Genomic DNA, 24,099 nt, shown 5'->3' with positions numbered 1-24,099 from the left:
ATTTTTCACAAAAAAGAACAAGTCGATTGCAATGATAACAATATTTATTTCTTCTAGCCTCCTATATTCTGGAGCAGCTAGAAGGAAAAATCTGAGAGGATGGTATGGTAGCCTGTGACAAACTCTGGGATCTGTCTTGTAACTACTTGTTGAAGAGTGCTTTGAAAACCATTGCTTTTTTCTTTCTTTGCTTTGTATATATATTATACTGTACAATCAAAAAGTTAAAAAAAGAATAGCCTCCAGGATAGCCTCTTGACTCTGGAATCTCTCAGCCACTGACGCCTTATTTTGTCTCATTTCTCTCTTCCCCCTTTCAGTCTAGGTTTTCTCAATCCCTTGATGCTGAGTCCCAGCTCATTCTAGGATTTCTGTCCACATTGCCAAGGAGGTTTATACCCTGGGAGTCATGTCCCACATAGATAGAGGGAGGCGGTGAGTTTGCTTGTCATGTTGGCTGAGAGAGAGGCCACATCTGAGCAACAAAAGAGGTTCATCTAAGAGGCTGACTCTTAGGCCTAATTTTATATGGGGTAAACCCTTACCTTGTAATGCAGACCCCTGTGTCATGAGACCCTGCTGAAACTCTGCTCTCATACCTATGGAATGTCTTTGTCCTAAATCCTTATAAGCTGCCCCTTGCACTCCCACCTTTGCAGAACACTACTTCCATTTCCTGGATAGCAACCACCAGAGACTCTCCTCTTCATAAGTCCTAATAAAACTCATGTCTGACTCTGTGCCTGGCATGTTCTTTGGTCTCACAGCCCAGGGTACACAGGGTATCCAGTGAGGGGTAAAACAAGCATATCCTGCCTTCATGAAGTTTACAGTCTAGGAGGGGCTTAGGCAATTATCGAGAAAGCAACAAGAAACAGATAGTTCCAAGTGGTGAAGAGGGTCACAAAGGTACAAATAAGACATGGCAAAGGAAGATAAGACTGGGGAGTGGGAGATGAGCCAGGATATGTCAGGTCTTGGAGACCTTGCTTGACTTAGGAGTTTGTTCTAAATCCATGGGAAATCATGGTCATAGGCCATACGGGGGAGTGACATGATCTGATTTATATTTTTAAAAGAATGCTCTAGATTCTTGGAGGACAATGGATTAGAGGGGTCAAGAAGAAAAAATATAGGACTAACAAGGTAGTCACTAGCAGTCACTGCATCTCCCAAGACCTGTCTGGGCCACCTGTAGCTGACACCCTGAGTGCTCCCCCAGGCTCTGCCAGCACTTATTTCTGGGCACTCTAGCCTGACTTCCAGCTGCCAGCCCCTGAGGGCTTTCTCTGGCCTTCCAAGGCAGGTTAGAAATGCCAACAATCAATACCACCCATCTCATCCAGAGAGTGTCCATTAATTACTTGTAAGAGTTCATGGAAAACACCACAGCTACCTTGCACAAGAAATATTTAGCAAAATGAGCCGCTTCCTGGTAGGCTTGGGGATTCCACCGTGGTTGGAAAGTAAAGGTGGGGAGGGGCTCTAGAATGAAATGACATCTGGGTTCTAGCCTTATTGTCCCCCTTATTACTGGGGGACAAGTTCCTTACACCGGAGTCAGTAAAAGTTCCCCCCAGTTTTTTGTCTTTTTTTTTTTAGCTTGACTATCCTCCATTTTAAGTCTCCCTGCAGCCTACACGAGCATTGTCATGAGAACTTTCTGAGATGAAGAAAATGTTCTACGTCTGCACTGTCCAATATGGTAGCCCCATGTGGCTACTGAGCACTTAAAATGTGGTGAGTGCATCTGAGGAACTGGACTTTATATTTTACGTAGTAGTAATTGATTTGACTATCACTAGCCACATGTGGCTGGTGGCCGCCACCTTGGACAACACAGGTATGCACATTGGGGACAAAACTCCAGGGCACATTCCACTGGAATTGGCACCTTCTCCCAGCTTATAAACTCTCCAGGGAAAGGCAGCCAGTGGGAGCACTGAACCACACATCCAGAGCTGACCTGACCTTTGCCACATAACCCTTATCTTCTGGGCTCCAGGATCACCCACAGGGCTTATCTTTTGTTCTCTTTCAACAGTGCTATTCCTTTTCAACGATGCACAATCATTTTAACGGGAAGATACAGTGCTAAGATGCCTTTCTCTCCCTCTTGTCTCCTGACAAAATTCTCCTTTTAATGTGATTTTCCCCAGCTAACCTATTTTCATGGGCAGCTGTTCTAAAAGGTCATCTTCTGATTGAGCCGTGACTTATGCAAGGCAGGAGTAGAGCCTGAGGCATAAAACCAGAGGGATTTAGGTTTATTTTGTCACCTCTTTGGGGAAAGCCAGGTAATATAATCAAGCCAGAGACTATTTCCCTAACTTCCAAAGGGCCAGCTGACTGGCATCTGCTGGGTTAGGTTATACTGATGGTGCTGCCAGCAGAAAGCGCCTTGGCACCGTGAAACACAGGCCAAGGCTCCCCACTTCTCTTGTATGAACTTTCTCTGGTCCTGAAAAGTGAAAATAGAGACCCATTTCTTGACAGAAGATGTACAGAACTTTTCCTCTGATATCAGATTGTGTGAGGAACTTGCTGCCCATTTCTTTTTCTTTTCTTTTTTCTTTTTGACAATTATTTAAAACCTTTATTAACAGGTGCTTGCAATTTGTTGACTTTTTTGGAAAACAATCAAGTTGTAAATTTTATTACAAATTTAAAACAAGGTTCTTAAAAATCTCAACTTGGCCAGATATGAAACAATTTAAAAGCCTTTAAAGGTGTTGTGCTGGTTTGAAATGATGTATGTATCCTAGAAAAGTCATGTTTTAATCCTAATCCTATTTTGTAAAGGTAGCATTTCTTCTAATCCCTATTCAGCATTGAATGTTTGAAACTGTAATTGGATCGTCTCCGTGAAGATGTGATTTAATCAAGAGTGGTTGTTAAACTGGGTTAAGCAGAGGCACATCTCCACCCATTTGGGTGGGTCTTGATTAGTATCTGGAGTCCTGTAAAAGAGGAATTTGGAAAATGAAAGAGATTCAGAGAGAACAGAGAATGCGGCAGCACCACGAAGCAGAGTCCACCAGCCAGGGCTTTGGAGATGAAGAAGGAAAACGCCTCCCGGGGAGCTTCATGAAACAGGAAGCTAGGAGAGAAAGCTAGCAGATGATGCCGTGTTCGCCATGTGTCCTTCCAGATGAGAGAGAAACCCTGACTGTGTTCACCATGTGCCTTCTCATTTTTGAGAGAAACCCTGAACTTCATCGGCCTTCTTGAACCAAGGTATCTTTCCCTGGATACCTTAGATTGGACATTTCTATAGACTTGCTTTAATTGGGACATTTTCTCAGCCTTAGAACTGTAAACTAGCAACTTATTAAATCCCCCTTTTTGAAAGCCATTCCATTTCTGGTATATTGCATTCCAGCAGCTAGCAAAGTAGAACAGGTGTATTGAGATAAAAACACGCTTTTTTTAAAACACGTTTGTCATTACCGAAAAGAGACATCTTTAAGTAAAAATAGTAAAAACCTCACACTGCATAGATAATGCAAATAGTTCTAGTTATCTAGTCAGCCAGCAACAGCAAGCTGTTGTGGTCTTCAGCTCCAATCTTTTGTTCATTTCTTCTTCCTAGAATTTCACATTCACTTCTTGTTGGATGCCTAAACCAGCGGATGGCAGAGATGGTAAACCAGCATTTACTCAGCCCAGTGCTGCTCAGGCTTGGGAACAGACGAATCCTCAGCTGGTGGACCGGCTGCTTTTGTCTCTTTGTGATCTTGTGGTTTAGGTTTTTCTAGGCTTCTGTGTCTACAATCTAAGTGATGTTGAAGTGGCTGCTGACCTCGGGTCTCAGCTCCTTGATTTCCCTTATCATCCTCACTGCCATCCTCCCCAGGCTGTCGTGGGCGAGGGAGGCCCCTGCGGAATCGTGGTCTGTAACCCTGATACATATTCTGCCTCACTGGTCTACCTCGTCCTCCTGCACCCTGGTTCTCAGCACCCTCCATCGCTTCCCCTTGCATAGGAGTACGGGATGCTGTGCTCCACACCCACAGGGTCTCTGCATGTAGTGAGGTCGGAGCCGTGGCCTGCGGCAGGGTCAGCGCAGTCGGGCCTGGCCTTCGGGAGCACGCTCAGGTCCCGCGTTCTTTTCCCCACTCTCGCTGGCCTGGTAATTTTGCTGGCAATGGTGAGGAGGTTCCCTATGATGTGGATGACGTCGATAGTGGTTACAGCGTGCTGCATATTCACTGCCGTGCGCTGGAACTCCTGTGGGGGGATGACGTTTGCTGCCTCAGCCCCCTCTTCTCCTTCTATAATATCACACGCCACAGTCTCTCCTCCTACGCTGCCAAGGAACTTCCTGGGGTTATTCTTTAGGGCGGTCCGGTGTACAAACATATCTTCCTTGGTGTCGTTCCTGTTGATGAAACCATATCCGTTTCTTACATTGAACCATTTTACGGTTCCCAAAACCTTCGTCGCGATGTCCTTCTTGTCTCCGTTGGCAGGCGCCACGGATGTGAGCCTACCCGGGAGGTGAAAGGCAGGCCGAGTTCCCCCTGCTTCTCTTATAGGAACTTTCTGGCCCAGGGTGCAGGGCTTGGTGTCATGGGGACGGCAGGCGGCTGCTGAGTCTCGGGCTCGCTGCTCATGTCTGCGGTGATGGTGACTGCAGCAGCTGCGACAGCTGCGGCCCCTCCCAAGGTGTAACTAGACCGGCGGCAGCGGTGAGGCAGCTCAGGGCTCTCTGGGGTCTGCTCTCCACTCCTGCTACCCATCAAACTCAGCCCAGGTCTTAAACTGAAAGTTCTTCAAATGGTGAGTCAAGGTGAGATTACCATAATTTTTTCTTTCCCTCATCTCTTATGTCCTCTCCATTGGCAATCCGAATCCATTCCTCTCTCGCCACCTCCAACACTATCATCCTACCCAAATCACTAGCATTTCTCATCTAGACTAATAAAACAGCCTCCTCAAAGTTCTCCTTGTTCTTGCCCTGGGACAACCCACTCTCACGCAGCGCACAGGATAATCTAATCTGGTAGAACAGGCCATGTTATGCCGCAATACCAATCAATCCCTTAATGTCAGTGGCTTAAAACAACCAGAGTTTATTTCTTGCTCATACTTCACTCAGCTGGGACATCTGCTCCATGTCCCCACTTGCAGAATTCACCTACCACCTGATATTTATTGAAAATTGCCATAGCCCATAGCAGAGGGAAACAATTCTGGAGCATCTTGCACCAGCAATGACATGCTCCCACTGAGAAGGGACAGCTTTCATTTCCACTCACACCACATAGGCCAGACTAGTCATGTGACCTGCCTAATGACAAGAGGCCAGGAAGTGAAACCCTACAATGTGCCTCGAACGCAGAGAGAAAGTTAGCCCTGGAAGGGGTCTTAGAGATCATCAAGATCAACCTGCTCATTCCATAGGGAGGGGAATTGAGGCCCAGAGGTAATTTACTCAAGGTCACAGGGCAAGGTAAAAGAGAACATACAAACTTCCGACTCCAAATCTACAGGTTCATTCATTCATCCACTAGATATTTACAAAGAACCTACTAAGTGCCGGGTACTACTGGGAAACAGATATGAACAAGACAGATCCACTCCCTGGTCTCACAAAGCTCACGGCCCAGTCAGGGAAACAGATAAGTAAACAGGCACTTAGGGCCCCGTGTGAGCACTTCTGTATGTCCACACTGCTTGTTTATGATAACAAGGTCATTTCTGCTAACAGAGGCCTCATGGCCAAGTCAAAGATAGAGCAGCCTCCACAGTCCAAAAGGCTTATTTGGGGACCCTCATGAGCTTTCTGGTCTCTTAATAACCTAGAGAAGGAAAAGGTCCCTAAATACACCTCCCTGGTAAGGCAGGTGGGGCCAAGCCAGGTTTCCCTTAATTTAGAAAAATGAGGAAATGAGATATTTTATGCACCCTACTATTATGGAGCAGATTCATACTCATTTCAGAAGTTCGGATGAGTCACTGTCCCTCTGAGGTTAAAAAGGGTTGAGGGGCAGGGGACAGTCACTATAGCCATCAGTATTCTTTGGTTGCCAGCAGTGGAAAACAGCTCTGGCAAATTTAAGAAGGAAAGGACTTTTTGGCAGGGAACATGGTACGAGTTCTGTAAGTATGTGTTGAATGAATGAAAACAGAACTGAAGAAGAAGCTGAACCTCCAGGAGCTAAAAGGGCAGAAAGGGAGCAGCTTGGGGCAGGGCAGGGTGGGGGTTGGGGTACCGTGGATAGGGGGTGGGTGGTATAGATAAGTGGTGGAAAGAGTGACATATATTTGGAACATCAGCCTTGGAATTCATGAGCACCACTTTTTTTCAGTATTGGTGCTTGTATTCATTAGGGTTCTCTAGAGAAACAGAATCAACAGGAAACACTTGGAAATATAAAATTTGTAAAAGTGTCTCATGTAACCATGCGAATGCAGAGTCCAAAATCCACAGGGCAGTCTGTGAAGCCAACGGTTCCGATGGAGGGTCTGGACAAACTCCACAGGAGAGGCTCACCAGCCGAAGCAGGAAGAGAGCCTGTCTCCTCTGAATCCTCCTTAAAAGCCTTCCAGTGATTAGACTGAGCATCACTCATTGCAGAAGACACTCCCCTTGGCTGATTACAAATGGAATCAGCTGTGGATGCAACTGATGTGATCCTGATTTAATTCTATGAAATGTCCTCATCGCAACAGACAGGACAGCACTTGCCCAACCAGATAAACAGGTGCCAACACCTGGCCAAGTTGTCACATAAACCTGACCATGACAGTGCTCAAGATCCAAATTCCAGAGACAGTCACTGGTGGCCCAGCTTAGGACCTTTGCCCACCCCTTGCCCTCCATTGTTGGTCTGAGGTAGATGCTCTCAGTTGTATGCACTCTCACCCTTCTGTGTTCCTTTACAATTTTAGGCTCTGTTCCTGTTCTGGTTTGAAAGGATGTATGTCCCCTAGAAAAGCCATGTTTTAATCAAAATCCCATTTCGTAAAATGGCAGAATCATCCCTATTCAATACTGTATGTTTGAATCTGTAATTAGATCATCTCCCTGGAGATGTAACCCAATCAAGAGTGGTTGTTAAACTGGATTAGGGGAGATGTGTCTCCACCCATTTGGGTGGGTCTTGATTAGTTTCTGAAGTCCTATAAAAGAGGAAACATTTTGGGAGATTCAGAGAGAGATTTGGAGAGAGTAGAACGACATAGCCATGAGAAGCAGAGCAACCTTAGGAAATAAAGAAGGAAAACACCTCCCGGGGAGCTTCATGAAGGGAAGCCAGGAGAAAAGGCTAGCAGATGATGCTGTGTTTGCCATGTGCCTTTCCAGATGAGAGAGAAACCCTGACTGTGTTTGCCATGTGCCCTTTCATATGAGAGAGAAACCCTGTGTTCTCCATGTTCCTTCTCACTTGAGAGAGAAACATTGAATGTCATCAGCCTTCTTGAACCAAGACATTTTCCCCTGGATTCCTTAGATTGGACATTTCTATAGACTTGCTTTAATTGGGACATTTTCTCAGCCTTAGAACTGTAAACTAGCAACTTATTAAATTCCCCTTTTTAAAAGCCATTCTGTTTCTAGTATGTTGCATTCCAGCAGCTAGCAAACTAGAACAGTTCCCAACTCCCAGCATCTGCATTTCTTTGCCTGAGAACCTTCCCTGCTTACCTTCTCAGCAGAAAGAAGCACTGAGGAACCTCCAAAAGCTGCCTTCAACCAGCAACTCACTGGAGAGGGAGCATCCCCAGCTCCTCATCTCTTGGGTGGGATAACTCTGGGATATTGGGCTGTCCCTTCTACACTGACACCCACACTTCTCCAGTGGTTTTAAGCTCCAGTCGCCAGCAGTCATAACATGCTTTACAACATACCCTTCATCTGCTTCCTTCTCTTCCCTGCCTCACTTTCCTGTTTCCCACACTTATTCTGATATCACCCCCCAAATAAACACCTTGCCCTTAAATTCTTGATTTAGGATCTGCTTCTGGGGGGTGGGGGGTAGTGCTAATTAAGACACTTTTCTACCTTGTAATGAAGGGGAGAAGACATACAGGTCAAGGCAAAGGGAGGACAGGAATCCCCTAAAAGAAACTAGAGATTCAGATGCCAAAAAATAAGGAAAGTCTGTGTGTGCAAACTAACAGGTGGTCCCCATAAATGCCTATTGCACAGAGTACTTGTAAGAATAAAAGAGTTTCTGCTTCTGCCACTGAGTGAGACTTAGCAGTACACTGTCCTGCTCTCCACTCCCCAAAGCTCGTGTGAGGATGGGAGGTGAGACCCCTGTCCTAAAAGAACCGGCTACACTCAATGGGCACCTCTCCACAGACTGCTTCTCCAAAGGGTGCCTGGTCTCTCCGTGGAACAAGTCTCCCAGGTTACTCAGGCTTTCAAGTCCCCACCTCGGGCTCCTTCTCCTCCGGAGCCAGCCTAGGGTCACAGCTGCGATGAAGTTCAGGAGGCTGCAGAATCTCCAAAGAGGCCAAATTACCATTTCTGTTTCCCAGTGTCAACCACATGAGGTAGCTTCTGGCAGGAGAATAAAGCAGAGGGACAAAATCCCTCCCTGATTTGGGACATTGTCTATTCCTGCTTCCCTTGGGAAGCCATGCCTCAAATGGCAAAATTGTGAGTCCTCAATGCTGATTAGTTGGAGATTTCTTTTAAATAGTTAGTTGTTAGAATTAGGAAAGGGCAGCATTTCTTCGGTAAGCTGCCCTTTTTTATGGTTGGAATGAAGATTTCACACCAGTGGCCGAGCTGTCTGCCAACAGGAAGGAGAAATCCTTTCTTGGCCTCTTGAGGAACCTATGTCATCCCCCCATGGGCAATTTTCCTAGCCAGGAAGAATTCTTTTTTTTTTTTTTTTTTTAAAGAGAGAGGGAGGAAAGGAAGGAAAGACAGAGAAGGAAGGAAGGATGGAAGGAAGGAAGGGAGGAAGAAAGGGAAACATTTTTTAAACATTTTCTTGTTTTATTATATTTTGTTTGTTTGTTTGTTTTTTACATGGGCTGGGGCCGGGAATCGAACCGGGGTCCTCCGGCACGGCAGGCAAGCACTCTTGCCCACTGAGCCACCGCGGCCCGCCCCCAGGAAGAATTCTTGTTTAAAAGTTTAAAAGGCAGCTTTTCAGATATCCCTGTAGATTGAGAGAATGATCAAATGAGAGGGAGGTCAAGAGAGCCTCTTTTGTTGCTCAGATGTGGCCTCTCTCCAGCCAACACAACAAGCAAACTCACTGCCCTCCCCCTGTCTACGTGGGACATGACTCCCAGGGGTGTGGACCTTCCTGGCAACATGGGACAGAAATCCTAGAATGAGCTGAGACTCAGCATCGAGGGATTGAGAAAATCTTCTCGACCAAAAGGGGGAAGAGTGAAATGAGACAAAATAAAGTGTCAAAGTCTGAGAGATTCCAAACAGAGTCGAGAGGTTATCCTGGAGGTTATTCTTATGCATTAAGTAGATATCACCTTGTTATTCAAGATGTAATGGAGAGGCTGTAGGTAACTGCCTGAAAATGTAGAGCTGTGTTCCAGTAGCCATGCTTCTTGAGGATGATTGAATAATGATATAGCTTTCACAATGTGACTGTGTGATTGTGAAAACCTTGTGTCTGATGCTCCTTATATCTACCTTGTCAACAAATGAGTAGAACATATGGAATAAAAATAAATAATAGGGGGAACAAATGTTAAAATAAATTTAGTTTGAAATGCTAGTGATCAGTGAAAGCGAGGGGTAAGGAGTATGGTATGTATAATTTTTTTTTATTCTGTTTTCGTTTTATTTCTTTTTCTATTGTCTTTTTATTTCTTTTTCTGAATTGATGCAAATATTCAAGAAATGATTAATATGCAACTAAGTGATGATATTGTGAATTACTGATTATATATGTTAATGTTTTATTTTGTTAAATTTTTTTAATTAATAAATAAATTTTTTTTAAAAATGAGTAACGGAGAGGTCAGGACTTAACAAATAATTATGACTACTGACTCATTATACAAACATTTCTTTTTAGCTTCTAGTGTATTACAATGGCCAGAAGGAAATACCTGAGAGTGTTGAACTGTAATCCAGCAGCCTTGACCTTTGATAATGATTGTGTATGGCCACGTAGCCTTCATCTTGTGACCATGTGATTGTAAAAACCTTGGGACAGACATCTTCTCTACCCCGTGTATGGATAGATGAGTAATAAAATAAAGAAGAAAATAAAATGAAAGATAATGATAGGCTGAGAATATAGGAGGAAAAAACCTACATAAACTATGGACAACAGTTAATAGTACTACTTGAATAATCTTCCATCAAATGTAACACATGTAATTACTGTTAAAAAATAATAGAGTTACAAAAAAGGGGGGGGCTGTCATCAATTGTAACAAACAGATTTTCCTCACCAGTGAAAGTATTGGTGGAGAGGTGTATGGGAATCCTATATTTTATGCATAATGTTCTATAAACCCAAAACTTCTCTAATAAAAAAAAAAACTTTTTAAGTGGTTTTTTATTTTAAGTAGCCTGAGGAGAAGTCAGGGAACTGGGATTCCTGAGCCCCTCTCTGGTTGAAGGGGAGAGCGGAACAAGGACTAAAGCCGGGGACCAAGGATTACTTGTGTGGGCTTTAATTTCACAGTCACCATCTCTGTGTGACTTAGCTGAGCCTCAGTTTCCCCATCTGTAAAATGGGATGCAAATAGGGTTGTCTGAACCTATTCTTTGAATAGGAGAAAGGACGCAAAGGGCCTGGCATATGGTAAGCATTCAGAATTACGAAGGGTTTTTCCATTCCAGGGTTGTTCAGGCTCCTGACACCAGTGTCTTCCCTGTCTCTCTACAAGTTTATCACGGCCCTTCCTTCAGGGCCTCCTCTGCCAGGAAATCCCCCTTGACTTGGTTTCCTCAGCTTATGAGCAGCTTGGTCTTCTGAGAGCCTCTGCTACACGTATTTAGGTTTTAACCATGAAATCTGAATATATCTCATCTCCCCAGCTCGATAATGCTCTTCTGGAGTGAGGATGGGTCCTCTGACTTCTATGTCCCTTGCCACATCTAGTAGAAGGCTGAACTCACCAATCATTCCCTCCATTTCCCCATTATCAGTCTCCCAGACAACCCAGGTCTCCTAATGTCCAGTCTCACTTCACCTGCTGACTCCTACCGTCTCTCAAACCCCCACTGGAGCCCTCAAACCTGGGTTGCATGGGCCTCTCTGTGTCTCCTATATGCACCCTGATGAGAGTATGTATACATTTGCTCATGATCACCTGTGTGCTGGTTTGAAAGGATGTATGCCCCCTAGAAAAGAGATGTCTTAATCAAAATCCCATTTCATAAAGGTAGATTAATCTCTGTTCAATATTGTATGTTTGAAACTGTAATCAGATCATCTCCCTGGATGATGTGATTTAGTCAAGAGTGGTTGTTAAACTGGATTAGGTGACGACATGTCTCCACCCATTTGGGTGGGTCCTGATTGGTTTACTGGAATCCTATAAAAGAGGAAACATTTTGGAGAATGAGAGATTCGGAGAGAGCAGAGAACGCTGCAGCACCACGAAGCAGAGAGTCCAGCAGCCAGAGACCTTCGGAGATGAAGAAGGAAAACGCCTCCTGGGGAGCTTCACGAAACAGGAAGCCAGGAGAGAAAGCTAGCAGATGATGCCGTGTTCACCATGTGCCCTTCCAGCTGAGAGAGAAACCCTGACTGTGTTCACCATGTGCCTTCTCGCTTGACAGAGAAACCCTGAACTTCGTCTGCCTTCTTGAACCAAGGTATTTTCCCTGGATGCCTTTGATTGGACACTTCTATAGACTTGCTTTAATTGGGACATTTTCTCAGCCTTAGAACTGTAAACTAGCAACTCATTAAATTCCCCTTTTTAAAAGCCATTCTGTTTCTGGTATATCGCATTCCGGCAGCTAGCAAACTAGAACAACCTGTATCGGGGCCTTGCCTGGCTCATTCCTTGCTCTGCCCTCAGGACCTGGAGGTATGTATGGTATAGCCCTGGGCACTTAATTAATATTGAATGAATGAATGAAGTTTTGATACTTCAGTTTTATCTATGGACTGGGGATTATAAATTGAGCTCTGGCAGGAGGAGGTTTGGCAGACAAGGAGATCCCCTTAAAGGCATTCCTTAGTGAAATGTTAGCCTTAAGAACTATGTACTGATACACGCTACAAATGTATGAACCTGGAAAACATTATGCTAAGTGAAAGATGCCAGACACAAAAGGTCATATATCATGTGATTCCATTTGTATGATAAATCCAGAATAGACAGATCCACAGAAACAGAAACAGATTAGTGGTTGCCAGAAGGTGACGGGTGACAGCCAACAAGTACAGGGTTCCTTTTGGGGACGATGAACATGTCTGGAATTAGATAGTGTTGAGAGTTGTACAAACTTCTGAAAATACTAAAAACCAATGGGATGTACACACTTTTAAAAAAGGTAAATTTTATGGTATGTGAATTACAACACGGTAAAATTAAATAGATTAGAGAGATGATTGACATAGAGGATGGTGATAGAGATAGATGAGAGATGAAGACAGGTGATGTTGATGAAGATGATTGACAGACAGACAGACAAGAAGATAAAGAGAGAGATTTTTAGGAAGATAGATTTTTAAAGTTATACCAGCCATTCAAGTGTATTCGATGGTAATTAGTATGTTGATTTCCATACACTTTGGTGAACATGTTTCTTCCTCTACAAATATGTCAGAGAATTTTCCTCCTAATTTTTCTTTCTATCATATGGGTATACCACATTTTGTTTATCCATTCATCTGCTGATGAACCCTGACATTGCATCCATCTTTGGGCTATCATGAATAATGCTATGAACATTGGTTTGTAAGTTATCTGTTTGAGTTCCTGTGTGTAATTCTTTTAGGTAATGTATAAATGTGTTTTGGCCATTGGCATAAGAAGAGAATGTCCTGGGTAGTCTGCTGGTCCAAGAAGGATGAGCGAGGCCTGGAGGAGCCCTGAACAGAATTTGCAGCCTGGAACCAAGCCCAGCCAAGCCTGGCTTCAATTAGCTGAAGCCCGCATGGATGAGTAAGACCCATGGCTCACGGATGTAGGCCCCTGCCCTTTGTGGTAGCTGGTCATGCTGCATTATTGTGGAAATCACTTACTGACCCACGGAGATACCTGCAACCTCACATCATGGCTTTCTAGCAGATGGGCCTTCAGGCCAGATGTCTAAACACCAGCATCCACCCAGGAGCTTGGGCAGCACGGTACGGCATCTGGGCTGCAGTCCTTCAGTGTGGTCGTAGGGACGTTTCTGTGGGCAGCTGTGGCCTGCTCTGTGTCTTGGCAACATTGCAGGGGATTCTCCTGTGGGGAGAAATGGACAGGAGGCTGAGAGGGCCATGCACTTCTCTTGAGGTCTCTGGGTCAGGCGGGAAATAGGGTGAAGAACTGAGACCGGAGGGTGTGGGGGACACTGCCCCCGGGAGGGTCCAAGGCTCCATCAAAGACCAGAAGGCAACAGTCATCAAGTATTTGCTGAGCGTATCCATGCTGGGAGCTGGGGCACAGTGGGGAGCAAGACAGGCCCGGAATCACCCCTCCTGGGATTTACGGTCTAGTGGGGGAGAGAGACAACAGACAAGAATACGAACAAATAAACATCCATTTTCAAATATTCATAACATAATCAGACTACAGTGTTCAATTTCAACTCTACCACTTACTGCCATATGACCTAACCACTCTATGCCTCAATTTTCCCATCTGCAAAATGGGAATTTAAAATAAAATGACCTTCATCCCATGGGAGTATTATGAGAATGAAATGAGATAGTATATGTAAAGCACGTGGCACAGTACCTGGCAAACGGTGAGGGTTCAATCTTAGCTTAGTTACCATTACTATTACTTTAAATGCAGAGAAGGGAACAAGCAGGTAAAGGGATAAAGAATGAGAGAGGAAACATATTTAGTTAGGGTGTCAAGAAAAGTTTTACCAAAATGTTTCATTTCAACTGATACCTGAAGGATTAGAAGGAGCTAACATGTGGAACAGCTGGAGGAAAGGGCGACCCAGATAGACAGAACAGCAAATGCAAAGGCCCTGAGGTGGAACAGAGCTTAATGTCTCTGAAAAATGGAAAGGAAGATGATGTGGTTGGAACACAGTAGGCAAGGCCAGTTCCCCTCTCCTCAGTGTTTTATAAAATACTCCTCCCCTCCCTGTACCCACTTTCATCTCCAGCCCAGCCACCTTTCCCAACTTAATTCCTACTTATCCAACATTTGTCAGCTCAAAAATCACTTCTTCAGGGAAGTCTTCCCTGATTTTCTTATTATACCTTCTCATAGCATCTTGAACTTTTCCATTACTCCCCTAACCACAATTTGAAATTCTGGATTATTTGTGAAATGCTTTGGCAATGCCTGTCTCCCCAGGAGACAGCAAGCACCAAGAGGGCAAATAACATATCTGTGCTACTTACCACTGTATCCCAGGCCCCGGTAAACAGTAGGGGCCTGGCGTGCTGAGCAAATGGATGAGCTGAGCCCCCAGCTCCTGGAGGATGCTTTCCCGTCAAGGACATTGGTGGGTGGCCATAAGTAAGGCCTCTGGCAGGTGATGTTCCCAAGACTTTACAGTCTCATAAATCCCGTGGCTGGAAGGCAGGATTAGGGCCAGGTCAAAATGCAAGAAATTAAATTTCCCAGTGCTCATCCTGCAAGGCCTTATAAATTCATCCTCTTAAACCAGTAGCCATAAACTTTTGCTTAAGCATCACATAGCCTCTTGCTCCCCAGAAATGGTTACTGGGCCCCAGGAAGAAGCAATATTCAGCTCCCACGAGATGTCACTTGAGTGTTTTAATTAATATTTGGTAGAGCCCTTCATAATGGCCCTTCACAGTGGCTGTATCGATAACAAAGGCATTACCCTGAATGTCTTCTGACGAGTCCAGTCCAGCAAGGAAAAGATAGAGAATCTCAAAAATAGTCTTTAACAAAGTTATGGGATAAATGGATGTTGCAGTGAATTTGTGGAGCACTTTAAGTTTCTCATCTCCTGCCCAGATCCTTCATCTCGCTGATCCCTGCACTGGGTCTGTGAGAAGAGCAAAGCAAGAATGATTAATCCCACTTAATGGAGGAGAAAATTGAAGTGCATAAAGGGAGCATGCAGCTCACTAATGCCCCAGGACTTGAACCTAGGTCTCAGGATTGCCAAACCTCCCTCCACAACATTGGTGGCGGGACTGAGATGGCTAATATGATAGCTATTGTGCTTAAATAGCAGCAGGAAGGAGGCAGCTCAAGTTCTAAGCATTCTATATCACTCAACCGTCCTAGTTAGGAAGGCTGTAGGTTGAGATGCCTTCTTCAGCAATGTTTTAAGAGAAGAGTGTCTTTTCAGGATGGTTTCATGTTATCCCGGCCAGATGCAAGAGTACAGCATTCCCCAGCCACCTGGAAACCTGTTCCCCTTGGTGCAAACCAGCACTTCTCAAGCTCCAATGTGCATACAAACCACGAGGGACTTTGTTAAATTGCATATTCCAATTCAGTAGGTCAAGGATGAGACCTGGTCTGCATTTCTACCTAGTACTTCTGGGGAGGCTGATGCTGTTGGTCTCTGGACCACACTGAGTGATAAATGACAGACAATCTGTATTAGGATGCTACGGACTTGGCAGGGTGATTGTTGGGTAAAGGTCCTTTGCATTGGGTGCTGGGTTTGAGTCGCTCAGAGAAAAGGTGTTGATTCAGACCAGGGGGGAATGGTGGCCACCCACCCTCTGTGCCTGTGGAGAATTTGACTGTTTCATGGGACTTTTAGTCTCAGTCTTCTCATCTGTAAAATGCAGGGCTGGGGGTAGAGGGAGCTGAATAGCAAGTTCCTGAGCTTTTGTCTGGCTCTGACATTCCAGGACTTTAGAATATCCTCTGAGGTTCCATCTATAAAATCCCAAACTGGCCCTGGGGGGTGGACATCTGATGTTCACGTCTGCTCAGCACCATTTCCCCATCCCACTGGCTTTAGGGCCTGATTTTCTCTTGGGGGAATTCTACCTCTCTCAGTTGGTCTTGTTAGGGTGGAGCTGATTCTGTCCTCATCTCCAAGGTGAGCGCATGATCCAAGCCTGGCCAATCAGAGTGGGCCAGTGGTAAGCTAGTCACCTAAGCTAGGCCAGTGAAATTCAGCCTAGGAACTTTTGCTAAAACATCGGAGGAAAAGGCATTCCCTTTCTGCAAGGATTTCGGAGTTGGTAGGATAAAGATCTGGCAAAGCTGGTAGTTATCGTCAACTCTGGGAAGGGGCTACCTGATAGCACAGGTCCACCTAGGGGAAGGCAGAGACGAGAGATAGAGATTGAACCCCAATGCCATCCAATTGACACCTAGATCCAGCCAGGCCTGAAGCTGGTACCCTTGATCTTTCACCGTTGAGCCAGCAATTTACCTTGTTTCAATCAAATTTGAGCTGGGTTTCTAGGACTTTCAGTCAAAAGCATTCTGATTCACAGACACGGGCAAGGACATTAGTGGTTTCCATAAATCCCAGAATGTCAGAGCTGAAGAGCCATTTTGTGGTAAGAGGAAGAAATTGAGGCCTACAAAGTAAGACTTGACTTTTCAAAGCCCACATAATCCAAGGGCAAAACCAGGATTTATAACCCAGTTCTGAGTTCTTTTTTTTTTTTTTTAATTTTTTTATTAATCAAAAAAAAGAAAAGAAATTAACACAACATTTAGAAATCATTCCATTCTACAAATGCACTCAGTAATTCTTAGTATCATCACATAGATGTATGATCATCATTTCTTAGTACATTTGCATCGATTTAGGAAAAGAACTAGCAAAACAGCAGAAAAAAATATAGAATGTTAATATAGAGAAGAGAATTAAAATAATAATACTAATAATATATATATATATATATAAAGGAAAAAGAAAAAAAACAAAAACAAAAGATACAAACAAACAAACAAACAAACAAAAAACCATATTTCAGGTGCAGCTTCATTCAGTGTTCCAACATAGTTACATTACACTTAGGTATTATTGTGCTGTCCATTTTTGAGTTTTTGTATCTAGTCCTGTTGCACAGTCTGTATCCCTTCAGCTCCAATTACCCATTATCTTACCCTGTTTCTAACTCCTGCTGGTCTCTGTTACCAATGATATATTCCAAGCTGATTCTCAAATGTTGGTTCACATCAGTGGGACCTTACAGTATTTGTCCTTTAGTTTTGGGCTAGACTCACTCAGCATAATGTTCTCTAGGTCCATCCATGTTATTACATGCTTCATAAGTTTAGTCTGTCTTAAAGCTGCATAATATTCCATCGTAGGTATACGCCACAGTTTGTTTAGCCACTCGTCTGTTGATGAACATTTTGGCTGTTTCCATCTCTTTGCAATTGTAGATAATGCTGCTATAAACACTGGTGTGCAAATGTCCGTCTGTGTCTTTGCCCTTAAGTCCTTTGAGTAGATACCTAGCAGTGGTATTGCTGGGTCGTAATCCATTCTGCCATTCTATGTCTTTTGATTGGGAAATTCAGTCCATTAACTTTTAGTGTTATTACTGTTTGGATAATATTTTCCTCTACCATTTTGGCTTTTGTATTATATATATCATATCTGATTTTCCTTCTTTCTACACTTTACTCCATACCTCTCTCTTCTGTCTTTTCGTATCTGACTCTAGTGCTCCCTTTAGTATTTCTTGCAGAGCTGGTCTCTTGGTCACAAATTCTCTCAGTGACTTTTTGTCTATAAATGTTTCAATTTCTCCTTCATTTTTGAAGGGCAATTTTGCTGGATATAGGAGTCTTGGTTGGCAGTTTTTTTCTTTTAGTAATTTAAATATATCATCCCACTGTCTTCTAGCTTCCATGGTTTCTGCTGAGAAATCTACACCTAGTCTTATTGGGTTTCCCTTGTATGTGACAGATTGTTTTTCTCTTGCTGCTTTCAAGATCCTCTCTTTCTCTTTGACCTCTGACATTCTAACTAGTAAGTGTCTTGGAGAACGCCTATTTGGGTCTATTCTCTTTGGGGTGCGCTGCACTTCTTGGATCTGTAAATTTAGGTCTTTCATAAGAGTTGGGAAATTTTCAGTGATAATTTCTTCCATTAGTTTTTCTCCTCCTTTTCCCTTCTCTTCTCCTTCTGGGACACCCACAACACGTATATTTGTGCGCTTCATATTGTCATTCAGTTCCCTGATCCCCTGCTCAAGTTTTTCCATTCTTTTCCCTATAGTTTCTGTTTCTTTTTGGAATTCAGATGTTCCATCCTCCAGTTCACTAATTGTAGCTTCTGCCTCTTTAGATCTACCATTGTAGGTATCCATTGTTTTTTCCATTTTTTCTTCTTTGTCCTTCACTCCCATAAGTTCTGTGATTTGTTTTTTCAGATTTTCTATTTCTTCTTTTTGTTCAGCCCATGTCTTCTTCATGTCCTCCCTCAATTTATTGATTTGGTTTTTGAAGAATTTTTCCATTTCTGTTCGTATATTCAGCATTAGTTGTCTCAGCTCCTGTATCTCATTTGAACTATTGGTTTGTTCCTTTGACTGAGCCATATCTTCAATTTTCTGAGCGTCATCCATTATTTTCTGCTGGTGTCTGGGCATTTGATCAGATTTCCCTGGGTGTGTTACCCAGCTGGTTGAAAGCTTTTTCTGTGAAATCTCTGGGCTCTGTTTTTCTTTTCCTGCCCAGTAGGTGGCGCTCGTGGTGCTCGTCTGTCTGCACCGCAGTCGGCCCGGGAAACCGCGCGTGGAGGTGGGGGTCGCTGGCCGCCGCGGCTTGGGAGAGTGCCGGTCCTAATTGCCCAGCTGGCCCGAAACGCCAAGCGTGACGGGAGGGCCCCGCTATCCAACGTTCCCAGTCAGGCCGGGGAGCCACGTGCATGGAGGGGACCCCAGTCGCCAGCCGCCCCGGCCGGGAAAACGCACGCCCCTCGGGTAGCTCACCGCAGCAGATTCTCCCTGCCCGTTCAGCTGTTCCAGAATGGGGTACGCTGTCTTTTTGGTCTCTCGTGACTCCGGGAGCTGTTTCGTATTGTTTCTGTTTCTTTAGTTGCTTTTCTGGAGGAGGAACTAAGACCCGCGCGTCTTACTAAGCCGCCATCTTCTCCAGAAGTCCAGTTCTGAGTTCTTTAAACACAGGCAGCAAAGACATCCAGCTACAAAACATTACCTGAATGGCATCAAGCAGCACTCTCAAACATTCATCAAGTCAAAATATTCTCCTCACTCCCTATCCCACTGCCTAAAGGGTCCCCAAATAGAGACCCATTCCTCATTATCTTCTTTCTTCAAGATACATCTAGGCAAATGCAGACACCCAAGGAAGGAATCACAGTTTAAACATAATTGTAAAATTACACAGCTAGAGAGGACACGAATTATCACTGGATAACTTTACAGATGGGGAAACTGAAGCTCGAAAATGGAACATGGCTGGCCTTTCCACTTTCACAAAGAGATTTGCCAACGGCAGGCTGAAAGTTAAGCTGGCATGCCATTGGGAATGACATCCAAAGAGAAGGGGTGGTGAAAAGATCCCAGTTCAAATGTGGCTGACCTCCCTAATTCTCCATGAGCACAGCTGGGCCAGCTGGGAGCATCAGGACCACAAATCTGCTAGGACACAGGCTCTGTACCAGGCAGAGCTTCCTTCAAGAGTCTGGAGAACCAGGAGAGCTATGTTCACCCTCCCAACAGTAAGAGAAGTGAACATCATATTTTGCCCTGAAGAAATGGGTGCTGACATCTCTTTACATTATTAGAGAAAACGTCCAGTCAAGAAATAAACCACTGGCTTTATTTATAGTATATTTCCCATAACTCAAAGAAACACGGTGCTTTTTTTTTGCATAGGATTGAGACCAAAGCATAATTTACAGCAATACATCAACCTTTACAGTACATAAAACTTTCTCCCTACCTTACAAAAACATACAAGGAAATGCTTGCTCTTTATATAAATTAAATAAGTATTCTTATTAAATTTTTAATCCCAGTTTTACACATCATTTTGAAATTATTTCCATAAGAGGGCAGGGCTGTTTCTACTAGTGGCAATCTTTGCCGTGGTTGAGGGAACAATTGAAAGGGGAAAGAGAAAAGTTGTAACAAAGTACTCCATGGAAAAGAAACCCATCCCAGATCAGTCTAGAGTAGAACACGTTGTTCTAACCACACAATTCTTTTTTTTTTTTAATCTTAGTCTTTCAAACGAGTGACAGAAATCAGGACAATATTGTAAGCAATTTAAGGACAGGAACCATAATCTAGCTTTGTGTATAGATGGCACATAGTAGATGTTTAATAAATGTAGATTAAAGAGGGAAGATGAGAAGGAAAAAGGAAGAAAGAGAGGGAAGGAAAAAGGAAGAAAGAGAGGGAGGGAAAGAAGATGAGGGGGAAAAAGCATAAAGAAAAGAAAGGACGGAGGGAGAGAAAATGAGGGAGAAAGGAAGAGAGGAAATCTGTACAGAATGTAATTGTATCAGTTATCTATCGTCACAATGTTGTGTAATGTAATAACAATAACCAGTATTATTATTGCTTGTGAGTCTACATGTCTGCTAGCAGTTCTTCCTGGCCTCAGCCAAGTACACCCAGAAGTCCAGCAGTCAGCTTTGAACGGCTGATCTAGGATGGTGTTCTAGTTTGCTAGCTGCCGGAATGCAACACACCAGAGACGGATTGGCTTTTTAATAAAAGGGGATTTATTTTGTTGGTTCTTCAGAGGAAAGGCAGCTAACTTTCCACTGAGGTTCTTTCTTACGTGGAAGGCACAGGATGGTCTCTGCTGGTCTTCTCTCCAGGCCCCTGGGTTCCAACAACTTTCCCCGGGGTGACTTCTTTCTGCATCTCCAAAGGCCTGGGCTGAGCTGCGAGTGCTGAGATGAGGAATGCCGAGCTGCTTAGGCTGTGCTACATTGCGTTCTCTCATTTAAGCACCAGCCAATTAAGTTAAACATCACTCATTGCAGCAGACACGCCTTCTGACTGCAGATGTAATTGGCAACAGATGAGGTTTACATACCGTTGGCTTATGTCCGCAGCAACAAAACTAGGTATGCTCACCTGGCCAAGTTGACAACTGAATCTAACTAACACAGATGGCCTCAGCTTGGGACAACTGGGTTCTCCCACACACACCTTACTCCTCCAAAAGGCTGATCTGGGCGTATTCCCTGGCTAGTCCGGTCATGTTCTCATGGTGATTGCAGAGGTTCAAGAGAGCAAGTGGAACCGTGCAAGTACTTTTTCCAGCCTCTGCTTGCATTATGTTTGCCAACATCCTGTTGGCCAAAACAGGTCACATGGTTAAATCCAGAGCCAGAATTGGAGGGAACTAAGAGATATAGGACTCAGGACACAGGAGCCATTAATGCAATTAGCTGCCACAGTTAATGACACCTAATTCCCACCATCCCCCAAATTCCAAACCCCGCTCCATCTTCAGTGATCTAAAGCCCGTGAAGGAAGAATAGAAAACAATATTCTACCGACCTCATTCTCCTTATGGGAAAATGAGGTCCCAGAGGTCAGGCTCCTTAATTAGAGTCATACTCATTTAAACCAGCAATTGCAAACTTCAATGCCTATAGAGAACAGTCAGTAACAAATTACTGAATCAGGCCAGGCAGGGAATGGGGTGAACCAGAAAACACTTACCCTACCTCCCCCGGGGTAGCAGCTAAGCAGCTCAGGCAACCCAGGCCTCACAAAAATGCAGGTCCAAGGCTGGCGGTTTATCCAATTATTGCAAGATAAGCTGAGAAGATACATTTTTAAGTGAACTCCTCCCATACTGTAAAGTTAGCCACTAATTTTAAATAATTTAAAATAAAGTCCAGGCCCCCAAAAAATACATCCACGAGACAGACCAATCAGGTTGTTAGGCTTGGATTGACCAGTTCTGCTTTTAAACACTGCCTTGGGGGTTATTGGGTTGAATTTTGAGCTGCTTGATTTTGCTTCACCTCAGGAGAGAGGTCAGATGTTTCCAGAGGAAATGGAGGCAGTTACCGTGCCTGTCTTGTTTGTAACTGTTCCCAGCTCAGAACAGCGTCTAGTATATAATGGGAACAAAAATGTGGTTGGTAGAAAGGGAGGCAAGGAGGAAGAGAGGGAGAGGGAGGGAAAAATTCACAATTTAGAGCATCTGCTAGAGACTATGCAAGCATTTTACGTCCACAACCCCATTTAATTCAAAATATAGAGCAGAGACATGAGATAAGCAAGCCCCAACCTAGAGAATCATAAACGCCTTACACATTGTGAATTATTCTATCTGGGGTGGGGGAGTGAAGATTGCTGCCCCTATTTTCCAAATTGAGAAGACCGGGGCTCAGAGAGGCTGAGTGACTTGCCCCCTGTAAGCAAAGAGCACCAAACTAATCCCAAACTTTGAGAGCACAGACCCAGCTATTTCCAGGACATGCTCAGCATCTCCCACCTAAAATCAGGTCTGTAGTAGTCAGTGTTAGTGAACCACCCAGATCCACTCAGGTCCCTCTGTGACCTTCTGTGTGCTTTCCCCTCTAACAGCCAGTACCTGTAACACTGCTCTGGGGCCAGCGCGTGGGCTGCTGGACGCTCTCTGCTGGAGCTTGGAGAGGGTCTGGAGTGCCTGAGCATTTCTACCAAGCAGCCCTTAACCAAAGACCGCCTGGTACTTGTGTCTGAAAACCCAGCTCGCTTTCCTAGGCACAGGATAATGGCGCAGGCCAGTGCACCCCTGTGGGATCAGGCAGAGGCTGCCCTCCACAGGACTTTGCCTGAAATTGCACTCTTTCGTGGCTTCCACCCCTTCCCTGTCCTGCTCCCCCACTGCCTTACTCATCTCCTCTGGGACACATACCTCCTTGTCTAGGGTCTTCTCCTGTGGAACCCAACCTAAGTCAAACTCCCCCTGAAGATTCGTGCCCTGTGGTCAGGCTGATTTGCGTTCTGGCCCAGTGGAAGCCAGGAAGAGACCAAAGGCTGAACCTGAGGGTCACAACTCAGGGGAGAACCAGAGGAAGCACATGTTCCCTCTGTTGGGAAACTTGGAAAACACAGGAGAGGGAGTGGGAATGGAGACCCCCCACAGCGGGAGGGGAGAGAAGAATAGGTGGGCCTTTGACCTTCTTTGACCTTTATTATTTCATTGTTACACAATTTATATATGTGCCATGTACAAAAGCGTTTAAACATAGATCTTTAAAAGAATCACCCAAAGATAAAATAAGCATTCTATATATTATTATATCTCCAGTCAGATTGTGTGCATGTGTTTAAGCAAAAACAGGGCCATTCCATGTGTAGAGGAGGTACTGAGACCATTTAGGAGCATGGGCTCTAGAACCAGACTGCAGGATGTGTGCTTGACCCCACACTGATTGGCAGTACGATCTGAGGCAAAAATCTTTCTTCTCTGTGCCTCAGTTTTCCCCTCTGCAAAGTGGGGATGATAATAATGTCTATTTTAGAGGATAATCATGAGGATTAAATAAGTCATGCAAGGCATTCAGTACAGTCTTTGGCACATAAAAAGCCCTGTAATAATATTTGCTATTGTCTTAGTTTGCCAGGCTGCCATGAAAAATGCCACACAATGGGTTGACTTAAACAAAGCAATGTTACTGACTCAGGGTTTTAAGGCTAGGAGAAGTCCAAAATGAAGGTGTCGGCAAGATGATCTGTTCTCCCTGAAGTCTGTAACATTCTGGTGCTGGCTGCCGGTGATCCTTGGGGCTTTTTTAGCTTGTATCCCTGCCTCACATCACATAGTGATGTCCTCTGCTTTCTCTTCCAAGTTCCATTGACTTCCAGCTCCCAGCTCCATCCTGTGGCTCTCTCTCACTATGTCTGAATTTCTTCTTCTTATAAAGGACTCCAATAATTGGATTAAAGATCCAACGTCATTCAGCTGGGACAACCTTAACTAAAAATAACATCTTCAAGGGCAGTACAAGGTGGCTCAGTGGCAGAATTCTTGCCTGCCATGCCAGAGATCCGGGTTTAATTCCCAGAGCCTGATCATGCAAAAACAAAAAAAAATCTTCAAGAGATCCTTTTATGATGGGTTCACACCCAGAGA

General features: G+C 44.3%; 1 long non-coding RNA gene and 1 pseudogene across 1 annotated transcript in view; both read right to left on the bottom strand.

Moving 5' to 3' along the window:
• Window positions 1–3,656: 3,656 nt before the first annotated feature.
• LOC143682979 (Y-box-binding protein 1 pseudogene) lies at window positions 3,657–5,019 on the bottom strand (annotated as a pseudogene).
• Window positions 5,020–14,989: 9,970 nt separating this feature from the next.
• LOC143682292 (uncharacterized) overlaps window positions 14,990–24,099 on the bottom strand; it is a 51,063-nt gene continuing 41,953 nt past the window's right edge. The window contains exon 3 of the long non-coding RNA XR_013175068.1: window positions 14,990–15,091. This is a non-coding gene — a long non-coding RNA (uncharacterized LOC143682292). The remainder of the gene's footprint in view (window positions 15,092–24,099) is intronic.

This window comes from Tamandua tetradactyla, chromosome 5 (assembly GCF_023851605.1).
Source record: "Tamandua tetradactyla isolate mTamTet1 chromosome 5, mTamTet1.pri, whole genome shotgun sequence".
NCBI lineage: Eukaryota > Metazoa > Chordata > Mammalia > Pilosa > Myrmecophagidae > Tamandua > Tamandua tetradactyla.
Note: the sequence above shows the minus strand (reverse complement) of the source record. Positions and strands in the feature narration are given on the sequence as shown.